This window comes from Python bivittatus, unplaced genomic scaffold (genome assembly GCF_059951505.1).
Source record: "Python bivittatus isolate LINGU-HERP-01145 unplaced genomic scaffold, Pbiv_v1 ctg000020_np1212, whole genome shotgun sequence".
Lineage (NCBI taxonomy): Eukaryota > Metazoa > Chordata > Lepidosauria > Squamata > Pythonidae > Python > Python bivittatus.
Genome location: NW_028277030.1, coordinates 82,775,313 through 82,795,920, shown reverse-complemented (window position 1 = coordinate 82,795,920; position 20,608 = coordinate 82,775,313). Strand labels below are relative to the sequence as shown.

General features: G+C 39.0%; 1 protein-coding gene and 1 long non-coding RNA gene across 5 annotated transcripts in view; one reads left to right on the top strand and one right to left on the bottom strand.

Moving 5' to 3' along the window:
* Window positions 1-20,608, bottom strand: part of PACRG (parkin coregulated) — a 267,294-nt gene that overhangs the window by 169,633 nt on the left and 77,053 nt on the right. The gene's annotated exons all lie outside the window — the stretch shown is intronic.
* LOC148217113 (uncharacterized) overlaps window positions 1-20,608 on the top strand; it is a 71,108-nt gene that overhangs the window by 35,731 nt on the left and 14,769 nt on the right. For both annotated transcript variants that reach the window (XR_015796518.1, XR_015796517.1), the window contains one exon: window positions 1,391-9,833. This is a non-coding gene — a long non-coding RNA (uncharacterized LOC148217113). The remainder of the gene's footprint in view (window positions 1-1,390; window positions 9,834-20,608) is intronic.

Sequence of the window (20,608 nt, the reverse complement as noted above, 5' to 3'; positions counted from 1 at the left end):
GGTTAGCTACAGCTAGGCAGCTATTTCAGCTGCATCTTCATTAGAATTCTGTTAATCTTGGTTCTAACAGACTTTACAAAAAGAGGCTGCCACTGATAAGTAGTAACACAGAAGGAAGGGAGCCTAGAACATTTAGCCATATAATTTTAAATATAGCACCATGGGACTGCAGTTTGACCAGGAACTGTGATATGGTATTACATGATACTGATCCAGTCATTTCACTGCCACCAGGATGCTATTGCTACCTATTTTCTAAAATGCTACAGAATTTTCTACTTTACTGTGCTTGAGTCATCAGAGGCTGCCTTATTTTTGCAGGAAGCCTGTATAACAGCGGGATATGACATTCCAGAATAGGCTATCAAAATAGAAATCTTCAATTACTTATTCTCAGCACTTCCCAACTGCAGGGCTCTACTATAAGTAGTACTCAAACTTTAAAACATTGTACAGGGAGATTTTGGATTTATTTATTCAAGCCAGTGGGAAAGGTGGGGTATAAAGGGGAAAGTTAAAAATAAAAACAGCTACTTCAAATATTTTTCAGGTTCATAGAAAGTACAGACATAAATATCTAATATTCAGCAATGTGCACCTTCAAAAGCAGGCTCAACTGTAACAAAATGTGTGAGGCACAGTTGTCCAGTACAAGCTGAGATGATGAAATAAATAATTAAATAAATGCGTATTGCAATGTCATGCCACAATTCCCAGCACTTCGTACTTGTGTCCCATCGTTGGATGCAAGTACAGAAGTGACCTGACCTACTTCACAATGTTGCCATGCACATTTTGTCATTGTCTCATCCCTAGGATATGAGGTAAGAGACAAAGATAGCTACGAGTTTAAAAATAATCACAAGCAGTTTTTAATAGTGTGATAAACCAAGGATATTTCTCAAGTAAAACTTAAGAAATATCCTTTGCTAGGATTTGTGGAACCATTGTATCATTAGTCAGAGTAAGGCAATTCCATTCTTCTCTGCTGAAGGCCAGAGTCAGGTGTGTAAACCAGTCTGCCTTGCACCTCCTAATCTTGTCTGCTCCCCTTAGATGTGATAAAGGATGCAATCCCATTGCCAGCACTGAAATAGAAGTCCACTGTAAACTACTTCAGTACATGACATTTTCACCTGTGATGAAGGTGGTAGTTTGATCGAAATACTAATTTTAGATTTTAAAATCAAAATTGCAGCCGTTTTTGTTGTATCAAGCCTGATTGAGCCAAAGGGTCAATGTTATGAAACTTTTCCACAGAGACTAAGTGGTCTACTTAGATGAGCAATATAGCCACTCTCAGTTTTTGATGACTACATGATCTTGGCACTTGATAAAAGACTATCTTAGTGAAGAGAGATGACAATTCCATTTTTTTCTCTGATTCTAGATCAGTTCAAAAGCTATGGCATGTCATTCTTGATCTAAGAATTGCTGCTAACGCATACATACAAATATATGAAATAAAGGCAGACACAGAGGCTCCAGAAAACAGCGCCATGAAACAAAGCAAAAGTGACATATTCTTCTGAGATATAATAAAAGCATTTCTCCTATCATCCTCTGTATATTGTAAGCCTTGTGGATGCTGCTGAGTAAGGCTTTATTTCTGTTGGAAAATTATGGTAAGTAATTTCCAGTTTAGTTTGCATCCAGCACATTTCAGTCAATCCCTGTCTCCAGATCATAACAAACACAGACGCCAATAGTTTAGCTACCAAAAAATATAGCTCAAAGTCTATTTGTTAAACATCAGCAAGCATCAAAAATAGTTAATTGGCAAATCAGGACAAAGCTCAGATAAAAGCAAGGAGACAGAGAGACGGGAATAAAAAAAAAAGGGGGCTGAGAGCTTAATATCAACACTCTATATCATAATCTATATCTATATACAGTTATCAAAAGGACGCAGAACTTTCCAGAGCCACTGGAAGCAATGCTATACATAATAATAATGAAACAGAGGTGGAAAATGGGACACCAAGTTATCCCTCCTCTGTTCTGCATTACAAACAAAACAGTATGGTGAATGGGGATCAGGTATCTACTGTAACATTGTTAGAAAGCTGCCCTACAACTGGTCTTTTTAGCTCAACCTCCCACCTTTCACCAGCAATTGTTCTCTCGAGTTCAAAGAAAAAACATTTCTAGCATTCCCTGGAGATGCTAAGATTTGAATCCTAAATCTGATGCAATCAAAGAATGTACTCTTATCAATGAGGTAATTCCTTTCTCAGATTTTTTTTTTTTTTGGAAGTCATGGGTAGTTAGGAGTACTAATATACAGATCATTGCCAATCAACTCTTTAAACCATTTGAGATATTGCAGGTTTGCCTACAACTGTGAAACAATAGCATATCCCAAACTATTCTTCATTTTGTAATTTGTTCCAGTGTAATCAATATCTAAGATTCCTAAATATTATTAAAAAAAAACCCTATTATTTATTCTCTTTCTTTTTTAGTTAACAAAAAAATAAATAAATGATTCTATCAAGAATATATGCTATTCAGAAAACAATAGATATGTTCCTAGGACATCAATGGCTGAGAACGTAGGCTCAGAAATTGTTCTTTTATCTTCCTAAAGATAGCCAGTGTTCTGACACACTTGAACTAATCATTCCCAAAGAAATCAAAATGGCCTTGCATCGATCTATCCAATTCAGTATTGTCTATCCGAACCCACTTACTAACCAAAACTGTTACGTCAAGATTTGCAGGAAAAGCCACTTCCAGTCTTAGCTAGGGATTGCAGTTTGGATTACTTGCATGCCAAGTTCACATTCTACCATTGAGCTATGGCCTTTCTTCCTTTCTTTATTTATGCAGGGTCAAAACATACTGAATAAAGCAGTGTTTGGTCAGGCAGCCTGTCAATCAGAGAGGCAGGTGTTCTATAAAACAGCCATGGAATAACACTTCCACCAACTGTATCATTCTGTCCCTCCATAATTTATTAGCAGCCACCATCTAGGAGACCACGATTCCACATAAATAACCAAGGGAAAAAACCCTCCGTTCATACTAAGTGAGCACTGAATTTACAATATACCACTCCATATACATCCCAGGCAATTTCATTATTTCAAATTGTAGTTATGGAATGCCTATAAATTATACTGAGAAGCCTCAATAAGTAACATTTGAAAAAGGCTTTGTCATTAAGAAACAACAACAGGAAATATTTTATTTGGTCTTTTTTTCCGTTGGGAAAATCAGTGAGGCAACAGCTTTACAACAGCAAGATTATAAGTATGTTGAACAAAAGTAGACATGGAGAACACAGAGACACATACAAGCACAAACACACATACACATAGAGTACTGCCGTTTTTATTCATCCCTGTATCTGCACAGCCTATAACCTTCTCATTTCTGGTTCTGACAGTTCACAAGATAGAACAGATTTGAAAAAAGCAGAAAAACTTCTTACTGAATGAAAAGATAGCAAATGTATAAATTTTCAATTCATTTTTTAATCTGATCCAGATATTAGCCTGTTTTTCCCCTGTGGGTTGGCAGAGATTTGAGTGAAACTGCTGACAAGCTAGAAATAGTCCCAATGGTGACTAGTGGATAGATTACTGGTGCAAAGGTTAGAAGTGGAAAATAAATGGAATTTGTGTACAATGGCTTACAAATCTGGACAGAAAGCTGCTTATCCTAAAAGTGACATACTTACAAAATACTCCTCTATAAACATATTTGCCAACTTTAATATCTATAACTATGAGTAATATAAAACTATGTTTAGGTTCAATATTTGGTTTTCTCTTCAGAATGGCCAAAACTGAATGAAAATATTAATTAATTGCAGATTCTAAGAATATAGTTAATATTTTAATGTATTTTCTTTAGGAAATTCAGTCATACTGTTCTTTACCTCTCAAGGGCTTAGCTAGCATGCTTATTAATAACAGGCCTCTTCATCCTTTAAAAGGATTCTGGAGTTTTTCAGAATGCATGAGCATAGCACCTTTTTAAAGCAGCCACATTTCTTTTTCAGGCTGATTTAATGAGTCAACTAATTAAATAGGTGTTGCACTCCCATGAATTCCGACGCATCTATTCTGAATGACTTTTGAAGCATATTAAAGTTGTCCAGTATAGTGGGGTCTAGCGATGGTTAACACTTCTTTGAGTAAGGGGGTTGTTCTCTCACCTCTTAAGGAGGCTTTGGTTCACCCCTTCCTCAAGAGGTCATTGCTAGACCTCGCTATACTGGACAATTAAGCAATGCTGTGAATGTCTTATCCTGGTGCCTGGAGGCTGTGAGGGTCTGGATGGGGAACAATAGGCTTCAGCTGAACCCTGGCAAGGCTCAGTGGCTTTGGGTTTTGGGGTCTTCTGGTGCTAGGGTTATGCCATCTTTGGTGCTGGATGAGGTCGCACTGCCCCAGACAGACCCTGTGCGCAATCTGGGGATCCTCCTGCACTCATGACTCCTGCTCAAAGAGCAGGTAGCAGTTGTGGCTAGGATGGCCTTTGCACAGCTTCGTGTTGTGCACCAGTTGTGCCCGTTCCTAGATCAGAGGGACTTACTCACTGTCACTTATGCCCTAGTCACTTCCCATTTGGATTTCTGTAATGTACTCTACACGGGGCTGCCCTTGAAGAATATCCAGAAGCTTCAGCTGGTGCAAAATGTAGCAGCATGGGCAATTATGTGTGCCCCTAGAGTGGTACATGTTATGCCTCTGCTCTGTGAGTTGCATTGGTTGCTAGTTTGCTTCTGGGTCCAATTCAAGGTGCTGTTTTTGACCTTTAAAGCCTTTCATAGCATGGTGGTGGGCTATCTGAGGAACCGTCTCTCCCCGATTACATCTGCCTGTCCTCAAAGAAGGCATGCTGCGAGTCCCGTCTGCCAGGGAATTACATTTGGCGGGTCCCAGGAGGCAGGTCTACTCTGCCGTGGTGCCTGCCTTGTGGGATCTTCTACCACTAGAAGTGAGATTAGCTCCATCCCTCTCTTCCTCAAGTCTCTCAAGACCTGGCTAGGTGATTAGGCCTGGGGGTCCCAGGGAACCAGGGAGATGTTGCGATGGCTCTCTTATTAATATTATCCCCTCCTGTTTTGTGTGCTTTTATAATTATTTTTACTTGTAATTGTTTTTTATGTATTTATTCTTTTTAATTGTTGTACTCTGCCCAGAGTCACTTTATGTGAGATGGGCATCTATATAAATACGATAAATACGATAAATAATAAGCATGTGCAGCCTTGATGAATAGTATCCACATTCCAAAGAAACCTGTCAGCTGACAGAAATAAGCTTTTCCCTGCTAAACAGTTTGCGTAAGAAATTCAAATGACATCCAGAAAAAAATCTGCTTATGTGTTTCTATGTCGTTGTTTTAAATAATCATAAGATTATTCTTTTTTTCTTCTGTAGACTGCAGATCAGTCCTATTATTGGGATAGGTGAAGCAGCTGCAACAAGCAGCAAATTCTAGAACAAAAGAATGGTCCGTTCTTTATTTTTTTTCCTTAAATAGCAAGTGTCTTGTTCTATCTTAGACTGCATCATATAGTCCTCTACTCTTACTTCCAGCTTCTTAGGTATAAAGAGCAATAGTATCAACTTTTAACCTGGGCATGGAGACTGTCAGGCTTCTCTTGAACTGATACTGGAGTTAGAAGCCTCCCAGGCAGTTATGCAAGGACACCACTCTTTATAAGCCAACTTTCATTACAAGAATTTAAAAAACCATTAATGAAGAAATTCAGCAACTGCAGATGGTAAGATGCAAACCTTGTAGAGAGAAGAATCCAAGTTCAAGCTTAACATCTCTATGTGGTGCAACTGGTTGGGCCCTTTTCACTTCTGGATGGGAGGAGTGGTTGACACCTGTAATGGTATGCGGGATTGACCTTGGGAGACAGAAGGAAGAACCGCAGATTGAACAACCGGCATGTAAAAGATATCTCAGTCCACGGGGGGCGTGGGAAGCATTTCAAAATGGACCCTCCCTAGTTTTCTAGAGAGCTGGGCTGAAAGTAATGGATTATTTCGGTTTCAATTGATCAATGTCAGTTACAGAATAAAATATTATTGCTAATTATTCTGCTACTTATTAGCATCATCACTGACAGAAATGTAGACTCTCTGATTTGTTTTGATTATTATACGTTGCATTCAGTAATTAATATTGTAATTAAGATTGCTGGCTTAGCAGTGCATGTACAACAATACAGACATATTTGTTCTGGAGAGCTTACAATCATGTTACAAATACAAATAAAAGAGCTAGAGTCTGCCACCATGTTGATAGAATTATGTCTACATTCTACATAATTCTCAAAATAAGAACCATTCTTGCATATGTCCTGGATTGTATCTAGCATAGTAAATTGCTGCAATGACAACTTTAAAATGTGCAAAATGTTCAGTAAAAATTAACAAGTACATGCTATAAATTAGTGGCCCATGTAAGGTACTGTATATACAGAAATCTAAAAAGACAGATTTTTTTGTTTGTTTAACTCAAGGCAGAGGTGATACAAGCAGGTAGTAACACTGTGCAAGAAATATTCACTCCCAGTGTGATCTGAAGGATCTGAAGGATGCTCTAGCACTGTGTGTATTGTGGAAGGCAACTAACCTCAGGAGATGGTTGTGACCTGGACAATAGCTATCTTGTTTCTGAAATTAAGAGGGGACAACAAAAACATTGCAGAACAGTTTACACTGCAGGAGAGGTTTAGAGAGCAAAAGAAGGACAAGTAGACCTAAGTAAGTAACTTTGGGGACAAATGTAGACGAGAAGACAAAGAAATATTAACTTGGGAGAAACGGGAAAGTGAAATGAATCTTTTTAGAGAAACCCGTTTGTAAGAAATGCATGTCTTTAAAGAGAAATTTATGGGAAGCATGTATGGGTGTTATTTGTTTTTACTTGGTTTGGTTTAAAAAGGGGATGCATGCTGTAAGCAAGAGGGTGAACTGAATTTTTGAAAGGAGAATTTGTGGGGAGTGAATTTTGAGAGAAACCTTTTCTTGAAAGGGGAAAATAGCTGAGGAACATCTGGATAGAGGATGAGTTTGGGGAATCTGGGACAGAAATTAATTTGCTAATAAAGGAAATAGTCAATAGCATACATTTGAGACCCAGGAAAGTTAATTGGGTGTCATGTTGCTTGAAATCATCTAATCCAGAATTCTTTTTTCCAACAATGTGCTGCAAGATCCCTTTGGAAGTTCTTAAATCAGGTATGAAGGTCTTCAATCACTGTCGGTTATTTAAATATGTACTGATTTTGAACATGGAGTTAACATACTGTGGTTGTTAAAAAACCTGTTTTTCACTGGTACCTAATTCATTTTTCAAAGGTTAATTTGAGGCAGTGAATTCTACAAGCTCACTATGTGTTACATTAAAAGTAATAGGTGCACCACTGCTTTCTAAAATGTCTCTATTTGTTTCCTTTTCTCCTTGCAGATGTGGGGATTCTGTAGTGAGTACAGGAAAGAAAAGCAGTTTAGAGCTATGATGTCCAGTGATAGCTCTGGACTTAGTTGGTGAGCTTTGGCTTTGTTCACATAACATTCTTCTAGGTTTCCCCCAGAAACTGAGTAATCACAGCTCACCGAAAAGCTTCTATGGCATAACTCAGGAGAAGCAAGAAGCGTCGATGGCTGAAGATAAGGAAAAATCTGATTCAGTAGCTGAGGGAACTGCATGAAACTTTAGTACCTACATTTTTATGGAGATAGTAATTACAAGTCTTCTGTCATATAAGAGAAAAGAATAAATAGAGGAGAAAGAGGAACAGGAGAGAGAGTAATACAGGCTTTAAAATGTTATATTCTTTATTTTAAAATGTATCTTAAAACAGCTTTGTCCATCAGATATTAATTATTCAAAATGGATATGCAGCTTATGAAATATAATATACTGACATGCACACATCTACACATGCACACATATGCCCTCCCACACCTCATATAGATATAAGAATTCTGACTGGGAGGAAGAAAATCTGAAAGCTATTTCCACAGCAGGAAACAAAACACTGCATAACATTATCATGGGATTCTAGTACAGGGATATTGAAAGGCATCATGTATTTCTATGTACCCCCCTGCCTTCCTTACTATTCAACTGAATTACAACTTTTTATCCTGTATCTACCAGTTTACCTTCATTTTAAAAGCTGTTAAGTGACTGTTATTCTCCCTCTATTTAAAAAAAAAAACACCACCATTTACAGATAAATATTAGTTGCAGATTAATTGGGTTACTTTGCCTGCACTATTTCAGCACAAAGTAAGGGAAGATCTGTAATGTTTCCTGTGGCTGTAATTATGTCAGCTGGGGGATGCCAATGACCTGGCATCATTGAAAGGGAAAAAGAAGATTCGGCAATGCCTGAAACAAGAATCCTATCCTTTCAAAACCTTCCTCCGGCTCCTGTTGAAGGTAACATCAGGTAACGTTCAGCAATAACCTTACCTCCAAACCACAGCAAATATTGCCATGTTTATTCTTCCAAGAGTCTAACTACTAGGCGTAAAAACTGTTTGCAGTACAAATGAAAACTACAAGCGCTTTGAAACAGTTGCACTGCCATAGCCAGCAAGAGTATAGGCAGGAACAAGGGTGGGGAGATTGGTATCTCCTTGCTAGAGTCGGTTAAAAGAGCACCAAAATGAATACAGCCTGCTGATCATCTGCAGAATTCAGAACTGAGAGTGATTAATTAGGCCTCATTCTGTCTTGAATAGATTTACTCAGCTATTTTCAACTCGCCACACTGTTTGTAATTACCCCACATCGCACCTCCATTGGCTGGCCTGAGGTACCTCATGCATGAACGGCAATTTGATTGAGCACTCTTTTTAGTATTTCATTCGTCATTGTAATTAGCCATAATCATAGACTTCCTGGGTGCATGAGAATGTGCAAACGACCAATTCACAACCCCATCCTATTTGAATATGAATCTTCTCACTAAGCGGCAATTTAAGAAAGGGAAACAAAAAGCGATTTCTCCAGGGAATTTTGCAAAGCAATCCTGCTTCCCCCCCCCCCCGCTTAAAAAAAAAAGTTCTCATTTCAAGCGCTTGGATTCTGTTTGCTAAAAACAAGGGTTGCTTAATGAGGACAATGGCTTATTATTTCTTTAAGTGGCACAACAGGACCCAAGTCTTACAAGCCTAGTTCTTTCAGCCTTTGCCAAGGACACAGGAAACAAAGGAGCCAACAGGGACTGGAGGCCAAGAGAACTCTCTGCTTCGACTGCATTTTGGGAACGCTGTCCCAGGAGCCGGACTGGGTCGCTCGGTATTGTAGAAAACAGGCATTCTTCCTCTGAATAACTCATGCGTCCAATACTTCAAAGCAAGAGCAAAGTGGAGGAGGGGTAACATTCCTGCTGCCTTCAGAAGCACATTCATAGTGAGCCATCTAACGGTGGCAAAGTTTCTTTCCCCCTCCCTTTTAATCCCTGATGAAAGCCCTACTAGGCAAGCCTTAAGACTAAAGGCTGGAAGGAATCCAGGTACCGCTCGGGCCAAAGCGGAACGACAACAACAAAGTGAGAAAAAAATGATTTTGAAGAACATGGTTGGCACCGCATCCCAGTTAAGTCTCAGACTGTTATTTTGGATTAGGAATAAATAATAAATCTCGACGGCATATTACATGTCAGAAGTAGGAAGAAAAACTATCACATATCTTAAAAGAAAAATGAAACCGTGATTGTTAAGACTTCTAGTTGTTCCTTACAACGAAATGTATTTGAACTGAACATGGACTATAGCTCTTTAAGGCATTACTCAGAAATGTCTCAGATATTAAAATATAGAAAGCATATACCACATAATCAGGTAAGTTTTAAAAAATAGCATTATATTTGTTTTAATTAAAGAATTAAAATTAGTATTATATTATTTTTAATTTTTTTTTTAAATCCCTATTTACAAATGGTATTAAGACTGCAAAACTGATCACCCAGTTACCAAAAATAAATCTCATTGGATTCAGTGGTGGCTTGATGTATTATGGTATTAAAATCTTTATATGTCTTCTCAAAAGCTAAACTTTATGACTATAACTGAGCATGGTCCAGGGTAAATTGGTTGAACGATTTCTAGACATGCTTTTATAAAATGTATTATGTTATCCAAATACAAATTTCAAGTTTTTAAAAAACAGAATTATGCAAGTCCAAAAACATATACATGTGATTCAGCCCGTGCTATAATCAATTCAACAGATTTACCCATCTCTTTGTCAGCTAGCACTCCTGGTTAGCTGCTCTGTTACTACATTTATGTTTCTATTAGCTTATACTGAACATATTTGTCCATACCTTATAGTACAATATTTTCACCACTAAAGGTTGGCAAAACAAGATGAAATATTTAACAGTCTGATATATAAAGTGGCAATGTTTCCATTATTCTTGCCTGCAACTATGCTTTTATATCTATAAGCAAAATATACTAAAGAATTTTGAACACAAGTTGATTGAATCTGCCTGTAATTCAACACAGCTGTTCAGCTATGTATTTTTATTTTTGTGGTCATATTTAAAAGCTTGATTTATACCAGCATAGGTGGAGCTGCTTAAACAGGAAGAGAATGGCCTGAGGTTCAAATAGCTCCTCCTCTGATGACTTCTGATATACATGCACGAGATACATCCAACTCTTTTCTCTTCCCTATGGCCGAATTCTGCATATTCACTTACAGCTATTTGAGGAAGTGAGATGAGGCCAAAGGGAGTAGATTTATCCTTATGCATGCACCTTTGGCTGTGAAAGTCTCCAACAATTTTCTTGTTGGATGCATGTAAAAAGGGCTTCATGTACATGGTTGTGTACATCATTAACCCTCCCCTTACCACCTTCCAGCAGATGGCCCTGATTTTCATCCTATGGAGAGCTTCAGTATTTTACACACCATTGAACCTGTTTCCTAGCAAATGGTTCATGCTCTATCATTTCAGCACCATGCTCCTTAGAGTGATATTACATGCATTGGTCTTGAACATGATTTGTTTACATGTTTAAATTATTTACATGTTTAAATTTAAATATCTAAGCAACTTTTCAAATCTTTGTGTGCTGTATTGGAGTGTCTGAAATTTTGATGCTCCATAACTGTCAAGTGGTTTAGTATTGTTTTTTAAACAAACTGAAGTTGTTTGAGCTGAATTCAGATAAAAGACTGCATTGTAGCAGAGCATGCAGAAGTTGAACTCTCTTCCCCCACCAATAAGCATTTCATTATTGTTGTTGTTATATTTTGCTAAACTAATTGGCAAAAGTAAAATGTACAGAAAGAGTATGACTGAACAGTATTAATTAAACTATTAAATTTCAAAGCTTTCCCTAAGGATAGAGAGATTTTGTTGAATGGGATAGACTCTGATGTCAGAGTTGAAGGAGTTAGGATGGCTATATGAAAACAGAATGAAGGTTGCTTGGAGTTCATGCTTGTGAGTATGGCCTATACCATTTTTTTTTACATATTCTCCTTTCATTACTGATTTTCCTTTCCTGCCACTGGTCCACACAATTCATCAGAGATACCGAAAGCTCAGGGAGGCCTTTCCAGGATTTGGAGGGTTAACGAATCAGGAGGTTGCAAGGAAATCAGATTTGCTAGTCCCAGTTCACATACATTTAAATTAAACTCTATCTTTAGTTTTGGTATGTGCTTCAATGACCTTTTCTTCTATTGCCAACATTAGCCCAAAGAGTTAATTTTGTGAATTTTTTTTTTCCAGGCACAACTGCTGATATTTATAAGCAAGCCAACTAAAGTGGTTCTGCTTTAGTCAAGTTAAAACTTTAATGTAATTCCACATTATTTAATTCCTCAATACATAATACACTTTACAATTTACATTTTTAGAAATCCAACCACTTAAAAGTACCATTAAATTGGTTGATTTGAATTTTAAAAATTAATTTTAAATTTTGATTTTAAATATTTAGGGCAATGTGAGGTGTTATAAATGTCAACAATTCTCGTATGTGTTTACTTTGCCACTAGTTTGGCTATATAAATTGACTTTCAACTGTGGAATCATTCTGTGTTCTTCAGAGTGGTAACATCAATCCTACATGTCCTTGTATTTACTAATAACTAACTAATAAAACATTTTACACTCATATACAACTTGCAGGTTATAGAAATATACATCCATAAACTGCAGTATTCTCAGAGACTAAACTGATTAATAGGGGAAGGGTTTAGTTTCATGAAAATGGAGTAATTTGCCTCCTTTCAGCATTGTTAATTTAGAATATTTGAGGTATACTATACTTTTCAAATAATTCTCATTTAATGGTATTTTCTTTGTGTTTTTATGTTGTAGTCTGGTTTATGTCATAAATAATACTAAAGTAGATTCTTTCAATTTCCTTTTCCCCATAAATATCATACACTGTATTCACTGCATCGTAATAGAAGAACTGTAAATATAATAGTGCTATAATCATAATATATTTCTACTGAATCTGGGAGTAATGAATGGGCATCTTATAAATGGATCAGAATTCTGTAATTGCTTCTAAGCCTGTTTTTCCCTTAGTGAATTGTATCTGAATTGCTTGAAGTGTGCGGGTTAGTATTTTTGTGAAAATCTTATATATAACTGGTAAATGACTTATTGATCTAAAGTTCTGAAAGTGACTTTTGTTCTTTTCCTTGAATGAAAGTATGATGATGGCACAATTCAATTTTTGAACTTTTGGAGTGTTTTTTTTCTTTTTTTGCTTAATGTATTTTGAGAATGACCGCTACCATTCTTCTCATAATTAATGCATCACAACTAGGCAGCAAAAATACCTTAAGTATGTGTCAGTATGCTAACTATAACTAATAATTGGTGGGATTTGGGCAAAAGATTAAAGATCATAGCCTGCATAGTCTGGCCAAAATGTGCCAGAACTGATCAGTACTGTCCTTAGTGTTAGCAGGGTACAGTTATACAGGGAACCTGCATGCAACACAGGTACAGTGAAGACTGGGAAATGGTGCAGGTTTAATTATGAATGAAAGGGCTAAAATGTATTTTGGAAAGTATAAATTGGTATCATCTAGAATGTTCTGGATATGTATGAAAGTAGGAACTATTAAGTTGGTGACATTTAATATTATACTTTGGTGTACAGTGATAATGAAAGACCAGAAAAATGAGCTGGATGAAAAATTGTGCAACATTCTGAAATAATGCAATCCAAGGGGGGAAAAATACTGTGCTAGATGATGTGAATAGATGGATAGGAACAAGATGAGAGAATACAGAAAAAATGAGCCTTTTTGAGACCCATGAGAAGAGTGACTGGGGAGTTTATGCTTAGAAGATCTGTTTGCTTCAACTTAAGAAGAATTCTATTTGTATATGTGTATGGCAAAGTAAGGAATGTAAATTTTAAAAGCATGATTGATTTTATTATGAAAAATTGAGAGAATTAATGAAGGATTCAAGTGCCATGAGAGGTTCTGAATGAGGGAGAGACTTAGAAATATTAAAAAACAGACTGAAAACAGTATGTTGCTGAGTACCGTAAAAGTGCTAATGGGATGTATGGAAAAAGATTCTTGGTGCAATAATGAAATGAAACTGGCTGTGGTGGCAAAAAGTTGCACAGAAGAGAATGATTTCTGGAAAAAAAGAGATAAAGGTATTGTATAAGGTTTATGGAGAGAAAAATATAGTTGCAAAAAATAAAGTCAAAAAGAGCAAAAAACAGTTAAGATTAAAAGAAGCAGAGAAAATGCAGGTTAATTTTGATGGATATAAAATTGTTTTAGAAATAAGTGAAAAGGGTTAAACAAGAAGCTTCCTGCAGAGGGAATGGAATTAAAAAGAAAAGTAATGAAATTACTTAAGAAGAAGCGTAAGTGGGGGATACAACCAGGATTTTAGAGATTTGTACAGGAATGAGAAAGATTTGTTCTATGTTGAATAATTTTCATAAATGATTAATAAATGGCAATTGAACAGATAGCTACCATCTTAGAACAAACCAGTTTTAGATGCATTTTGATTGAACTTGCTCAGTTTTTACATCCAAGTTATCGAATGGATTGGTTATTCTTTTAACATGTGATTTATCTTTATATGCCAACCTTTTAATGATTGCAAATTCCTTGCAACATGAAATCTACCTAGTAGACTGATGTAGTGGGTAGAGTTTTTTTGGGGGGGGGAGGGGAATCTGTTTTTAATTTGATGCCAAGGTATATGAAATCCAGCATATTTACATTTCTCCTATTGTCTGCATCTCAGATATATAGGCTTTTAGTGATATAACAACAAAACTGATTATAAATAAACAGATAACTGTGTTATAATTGATAGAAAATCACTCAAGAAAAGCCAACTGCCTGTTGGTGGTTCTATATTCTCCACCACCTAAATAGGTTCTTCTATGCTGTTAACCAGAAAAAAAAAAAGAAAAAAAGAAAAAAAAGAATCATCATAGTGGACATAAGCTATTGGCATCTTTGATTTAGCAGGTATCAGAAATAAATCTAGAGGAATGTATACTCTAATCTCCAATCGTACCTTCTGCCATTTTACATTTTTATCCATACTCCCTTTCAAAATACTTAAGTAAGGTATGCTGTGTAAATAATGATTTTAAAAATTACATACTGAAAGAGGGTTGGCTCATGAGTCTTTAATTACAGCACTTAATTTGAATATGTACTTAATTAAAATAGAACTTGTTAATTTATTAGCCTTAGGTTATAACTATGATACCAATTTTCAAGCATTTAAAATGTCCTCTAGCATATAATTTATTTCATTACTCAAAAGCCATTTTGGTGATTATGTCTTAAAATTGCTGTAAAGTCAAATCAGAAGGGAACCCCTCACCCCCCCACCCCCAAGATTCCAGATGGATTATTACTTAAGGAGCATGTTAACATATAAAAAGATGGGTATGCCTAGTTTTTCTCAAGCAAACGTTCAAAGGTGTTTCAATGTACAACTTAAACACTTGGAGGGGAATGTACAACATTGTAGTCTATATTGCAATATTTATTGATTTATTTATGCAATTTATCCACTACCTCAATCCGAGAGAATGTGAGCCGGGATAATAATAAATGAAAACCAGGGCAAATAAAAATATTTCTAATACAGAAAATAAATAATAATCTTGGAGCTAATTGTTCTACACTAATCAGTTCACAAAGGCTGCCAATAGAAGAGAATATACAGAGCAAGCTACTGTATATAAACAGAAAGCAAACCCCACTCCCTTCTAGCCCTGAAGATGTTACCTAGCCAGGTAATGAAATGTCTGCAAGAAAACAACCAACCTTGGAAAACCCCAAGGACTTCACAAAGGCTGTCTAGAAACAGCCAATATTTTACAAGGTTTGAGAAGGCCATAAGAGCTGGGAGCTTCTCACCTTGGGAAAAGCTATTCCAGAGGGCGGGAGCCCCCCTAAAGAACCCCAACCATCATACCGCCTCCTGCAACACTTCCTGATAGAGGGGAGAGCAGGCACTGTCTGGCTGCCTGATAGGTACAGTGTATCTGGGAAAGGTAGTCTTTTAGACACCCAGGCCCCAAATCTCTGAGAACATAATGACCACCACCTTCAGTTGCACCACTGCAGCTCTCACAGCAATGGTGTAATATGGCAGTATTGTGACTGCCCAGGATGTAGATAAGGTGCTGCATCCTATGGGGCAGTTAATGGATATAAAACAAATTACATAGATACAAATGAGAGATGACAAGGGCATGAATAACAGTCCTGAGTGTATCCTATTCTAGTTAAGGACACAGCTAGTTCAATAGCCAGAACTGGGCAAAGACACTCCTGGCCATAACTTCCACTAGCTTTTCCAAAAGGGGCTATGAATCCAGAAGGACCTCCAGAGTGCAAGCTGCTCTCTCTGAGGAAGTACAACCCCATTAAACCTCAAAGTTCAAACGGTCCTGGCATTAGTAAGCTTCTGAATCTACTTGGGTTGAGTCTGAGCCTATTCTGTCTATCCTGACTACCTCTGGGCGTCAAATCAGAACTCCTGTTGCATCTCCCATTGGAGCCTGGATGGAGATACATAACTGGGTATCCTTTGCGTATTGATGATACCTCACTCTGAACTGGGTAGTTGTAATATTTACTATGTAGTATAATCTTATTATAATGTAATATCTTATATTCTAGAAATGAATACATTCCCCAAATTCCATCATCACCGTATACTCTAGAAATGAACATGTTTCACCAAATTCCAACATCACCTAAGAGGGGTATATTATCCCCCCCCCCACCCTCTTTAAGAGGTGATAACAAAATAGCCTGGCCATGATCAATAGGCCATGATCAGTTAGACTAATTTGGGGAAAGGACAGAATATTAGGTAAGGAGAAATGGCTGACTGGCTCCCTCCACAGGAATAATGCAACATTTTTTGTAGGTTTCACTTTTCCTGGATGATGTCAGTCTCACATGTCATTATAATCTGTTACTATTCATTCCAGCATGTCTTCAAACCTATCTCCAAGCTCAGGCAGATATGCAACTAAATTGAAAGAGGGCCAGCATCTAAATACCTCATCATAAATCTCTTTTATCTCCCTAGAGCTGCTTAAAAGTAAAAGTTATTATGAAACCAACTTAACTGAGGAAAATTTAAAAGTGGATTTTGTAAACAGAAAACTAGTCTTACTAATTGTTTTTATTAACTGAGGTGTTGAGAAATCTAAATATGGGATCAATCTTACAGATATTTGCTTGAATTAAAACAATGAGACCAAATATGTTCACACAATCATGCTCCCACTTCTTCACTGAAACTACATGTGCCCTCTCAAAACCCATTTCTGAGGATCAGGAAACAAATGTTTTGCCACAAAACCTTCCTTTAATGTAATCTTAATGTACATACTTCCCCTAAAAATAAAAAATAAAAAAAACTAACACAAATGAACAATGAAAACAATACAATGAAACTTTGGGGAAAGTGGATTTATTGCAACAATGTAATTAAAAGGTTCTTCACACACCCCTTGGACTCTGTCTGCACCTCCCCAAGAGAGGTATACCTTACAGAGTTTGGGAAGCTCTGTTCTAGAAGTATGGATTGTACCATGGTGGATTGAAAAGGAAGAGAAACTTAGTTGAAATTAGATGTTTAATCTACATTTAAGGTTTCTTCCACTTGTGTTTTTAGTAAAACCTATCACTGATAGCACTAATATTAGAAAAAAAAAACCTTATAAACAAAAAGCAAAGAATAGGAATAAAATACTCAATTTTTAAAATGGTAGATTAATTATGTATCTAATTAACTTCTGGTTAAGATGGCAGAGACAGTGGGAGCTACAGAGCCACTGTCCTCATAATCATATGCTGTGTGTACTGTGTGTGTTGGAGGGATGTTTCTGGGGTGGTACGCACCCAAATGGTAGCTCGACTTTTGGATTGCTCGGCCCAATTTGATTTGGGCTAGAGGACTGTGCTAGAGGACAGCAGCGCTTGCTGTCTTGTGGTGCTGATCACGCCTACTACACTGACCATGTCTGCCGCATCTGTGGACTTGGTGGGTTTCTTGACTTTGGCAATGGCTTTTTCAAACCAATTTGGCTGTTCTTGAGGGACCTGCTGCTTGGAGAACCTGTTCAGGCTGCTATGGAGGACTGCTTGGACTGCTTCTTGGAGGAATGGGCTGAGGAGCAAGCCAGACGACAGGCCACACCAGAAGATGGGCTGTTTTTGTCCTTTTGCTGCAGCTGCCATACTGACCGCATTCTTGAACTCAGCAGCGCTGTGGAGATGGTCCCTTCTTGTACCATCTGCTTTTGTTGTTGGATGCTGGGGCTTTGGAGCTGTAGGTTGTGGTCAGGCAGTGGGGGTTGCAGTAGAGTGGCAGACTACTGTGAACCCCCCCTTCCCCACAGAGGCCTTTTTGCCTTCCCTCCTGTAGCCTGGAGAAGGAAGAAACACTGCAGCTTTCATCTAATGGTTAAATGCCTGAGTGCTAAACTGTGGGTTTCCCACTTTGGACTAAGGATTGACTCCTTCCTCTGGGTGAGAGCCAGAGGAGGAATTGACAGAGAGTGAATGGGAAGGGTGCCCTCTACCTGTTGGTGGGAGCAGCAGGGGAAGGGTCTCTGACAATGCTAGTTTGTGTGTGTGTGTGTGTGTTGTAGTGAAGTGGGGTGGGGTGGTGGCTACTTGGTACCCTGATGGTGCTGAGAGCTGGTAAAGCTAAAGTGCCCCAGGGTGCCCAGCTTCTTCACCCAGGGATGGCTGGTGAAAAAAAGTGGGAGGTTCCCAGTCTTGGGAATTGAGGGACCTGGATATTGGTAGGAGCTGCCATTGCCGCAATGGGCCAAGGAATTATGGTGGTGATAGGCATGGGGAGATATGGTGGGAGCTGGGGAGCAGGCCATTGTTGGGGAACGCAGGACCATTGTCTTATACCAGTTTCACGTTCCAGCTCCTTGGTCTCAGCCCTAGTACCCTGTCAGCAGACCTTCAGAGGCCCTGGCTTTCGATTGCTGCTTCTAAATGCCAGGTTGTTCTGTAATAAGGCCTCCCTCATTAGTGGTTTAATCATTGATGAAAGGGCCAACTTGGCATGTATTACTGAGACCTGGCTGGGTCTGGAAGTGGGGGTAGCTCTTTTGGAGATATGTCCAGCTGGGTTTCAGCATGGCATCAGCTGAGATCCCAGGGCAGGGGTGGAGGTGTGGCAATTGTCATCCAGGAATCTCTTATGGGCTTCAGGGGCACTGCACCACAGGTCACTGGATGTGAGACCCTGTTCATTAAGTTGGGCTCTAGGGATCAGTTGGGATTGTTGCTGGTGTACCAGCCTCCCTACTGCACAGCAACCTCTCTGCCTGAGCTCCTTGACTCCATTTTTGGTCTGGCAGTGGAGTTCCACAGACTTATGGTCTTGGGGGACTTCAATCTGCCTTCTTTAGGAGTGGGGTCTGAGGCAGCTTGGGAATTTCTGCCCACCATGATGGCCATGGGCCTAACCCAGGTAATCTAGAGCCCGACAGAGACAGTGCTGATACACCAAATCCAGTTTTCCTGTTGGAGCAGTGGCTATGTGATCTGAAATTGGAGGAGCTTTTCATGTCCCCTTATCATGGTCAGATCATTCCCTGGTTACCATGGGATTCTCTAGTGCCACTATCCACTGCAGAGAGGCTGGACCCATTAGACTGGTCCACCCCCGGCAACTAATGGACCCAGATGGATTTCAGGGGGAGCTGGGGGTTATTCCTGCTGGTCTATTGCACGGTCCATCTGAAGCCCTGGTTGCCACTTGGAATAAGGGGATGGCTGAGGCTTTGGATCAGATTATGTCCATGTGATCTCTCCCTCCATGGGATCCCTGCACTTCCTGTGGTTTATGGAATTGAGGGAGATGAAACAAGAGAAGGGATGTGTAGAGTGTCACTGGCGCTCAACAAGGGACAAACTCAACTGAACATAGGTAAGAGCTGCTATTAAGGCCTAGTGGCAGTAAGAGCGGTGAAGCATCACTACTTCTATGCCCTTATTGCGTCTGCAGCCCTGTTTTGGGTGACACGAGCCCTCCTGGGTAGGGGTGGGCATGGGGAACCTCTTGGAGGGTTGTGCAGAGGAATTTATTTAGCATCTGTCAGACAAAGTCACTCAGATTCATTCTCAGTTGGGTGAGCTCATCCATCACCATGAGGCAAGGTATCATCAGTATGCTGATGATACCCAATTATACATCTCTGCCCTTGGCAAATTAATTGATGCTGTGAACAACTTACCCAGTGCCTGGAGTCTGTGAGGGTCTGGATGGGGAAAAACAGGCTTCAGCTGAACCCTGGCAAGACTGAGTGGCTTTGGGTTTTGGGGCCTTCCGGTTCTAAGACTATGCCTTCTTTGGTGCTAGATAGAGTGGCACTGCCCCAGACAGACCCAGTGTGCAAACTGGGGGTCCTCCTGGACTCACAACTCCTCCTTAAAGAGCAGCTGGCAGTCGTAGCTAGGAGGGCCTTTGCACAACTTCGTGTTGTGCACCAGTTGCACCCATTCCTAGATCAGGCAGCTCCACTCACAGTCACTCATGCCCTAGTCACTTCCCAATTGGACTTCTGTAATGCACTCTACATGGGGCTGCCATTGAAAAGTATCTGGAAGCTTCAGCTGGTGCAGAATGCAGTGCCACAGGCAGTTCTAGAACAGCACATGTTACATCTTTGCTCTACAAGCTGCATTGGTTGCCAGTTCGCTTCTGGATCCAGTTCAAGGTACTGGTTTTAACCTTTAAAACCCTTCATGGCATGGAACCAGGTTATATCTGCCTGTTCCATAAGATTTGGCAGAGAAGGCATGCTGTGGGTCCTGTCTGTTAGGGAACTACACTTGGTGGGTCCCAGAAGGTAGGCCTTCTCTGCCGCGGTGCCTGCCTTATGGAATCTTCTCCCCCTAGAAGTGAGGTTAGCTCAGTCTCTGTTGACATTCTACAAGTCCCTCCAGACCTGGTTATGCCATTGGGCCTGGGGGTCCCAGGGGGTAAGTGAGATCTTGAGATGGCTCCCTTACTGTGATTAACATTTATACTGTCTTGTTTCTTGTGCTTTTTATATTTTTAATAATGAATGTTTTTATATATTGTTTT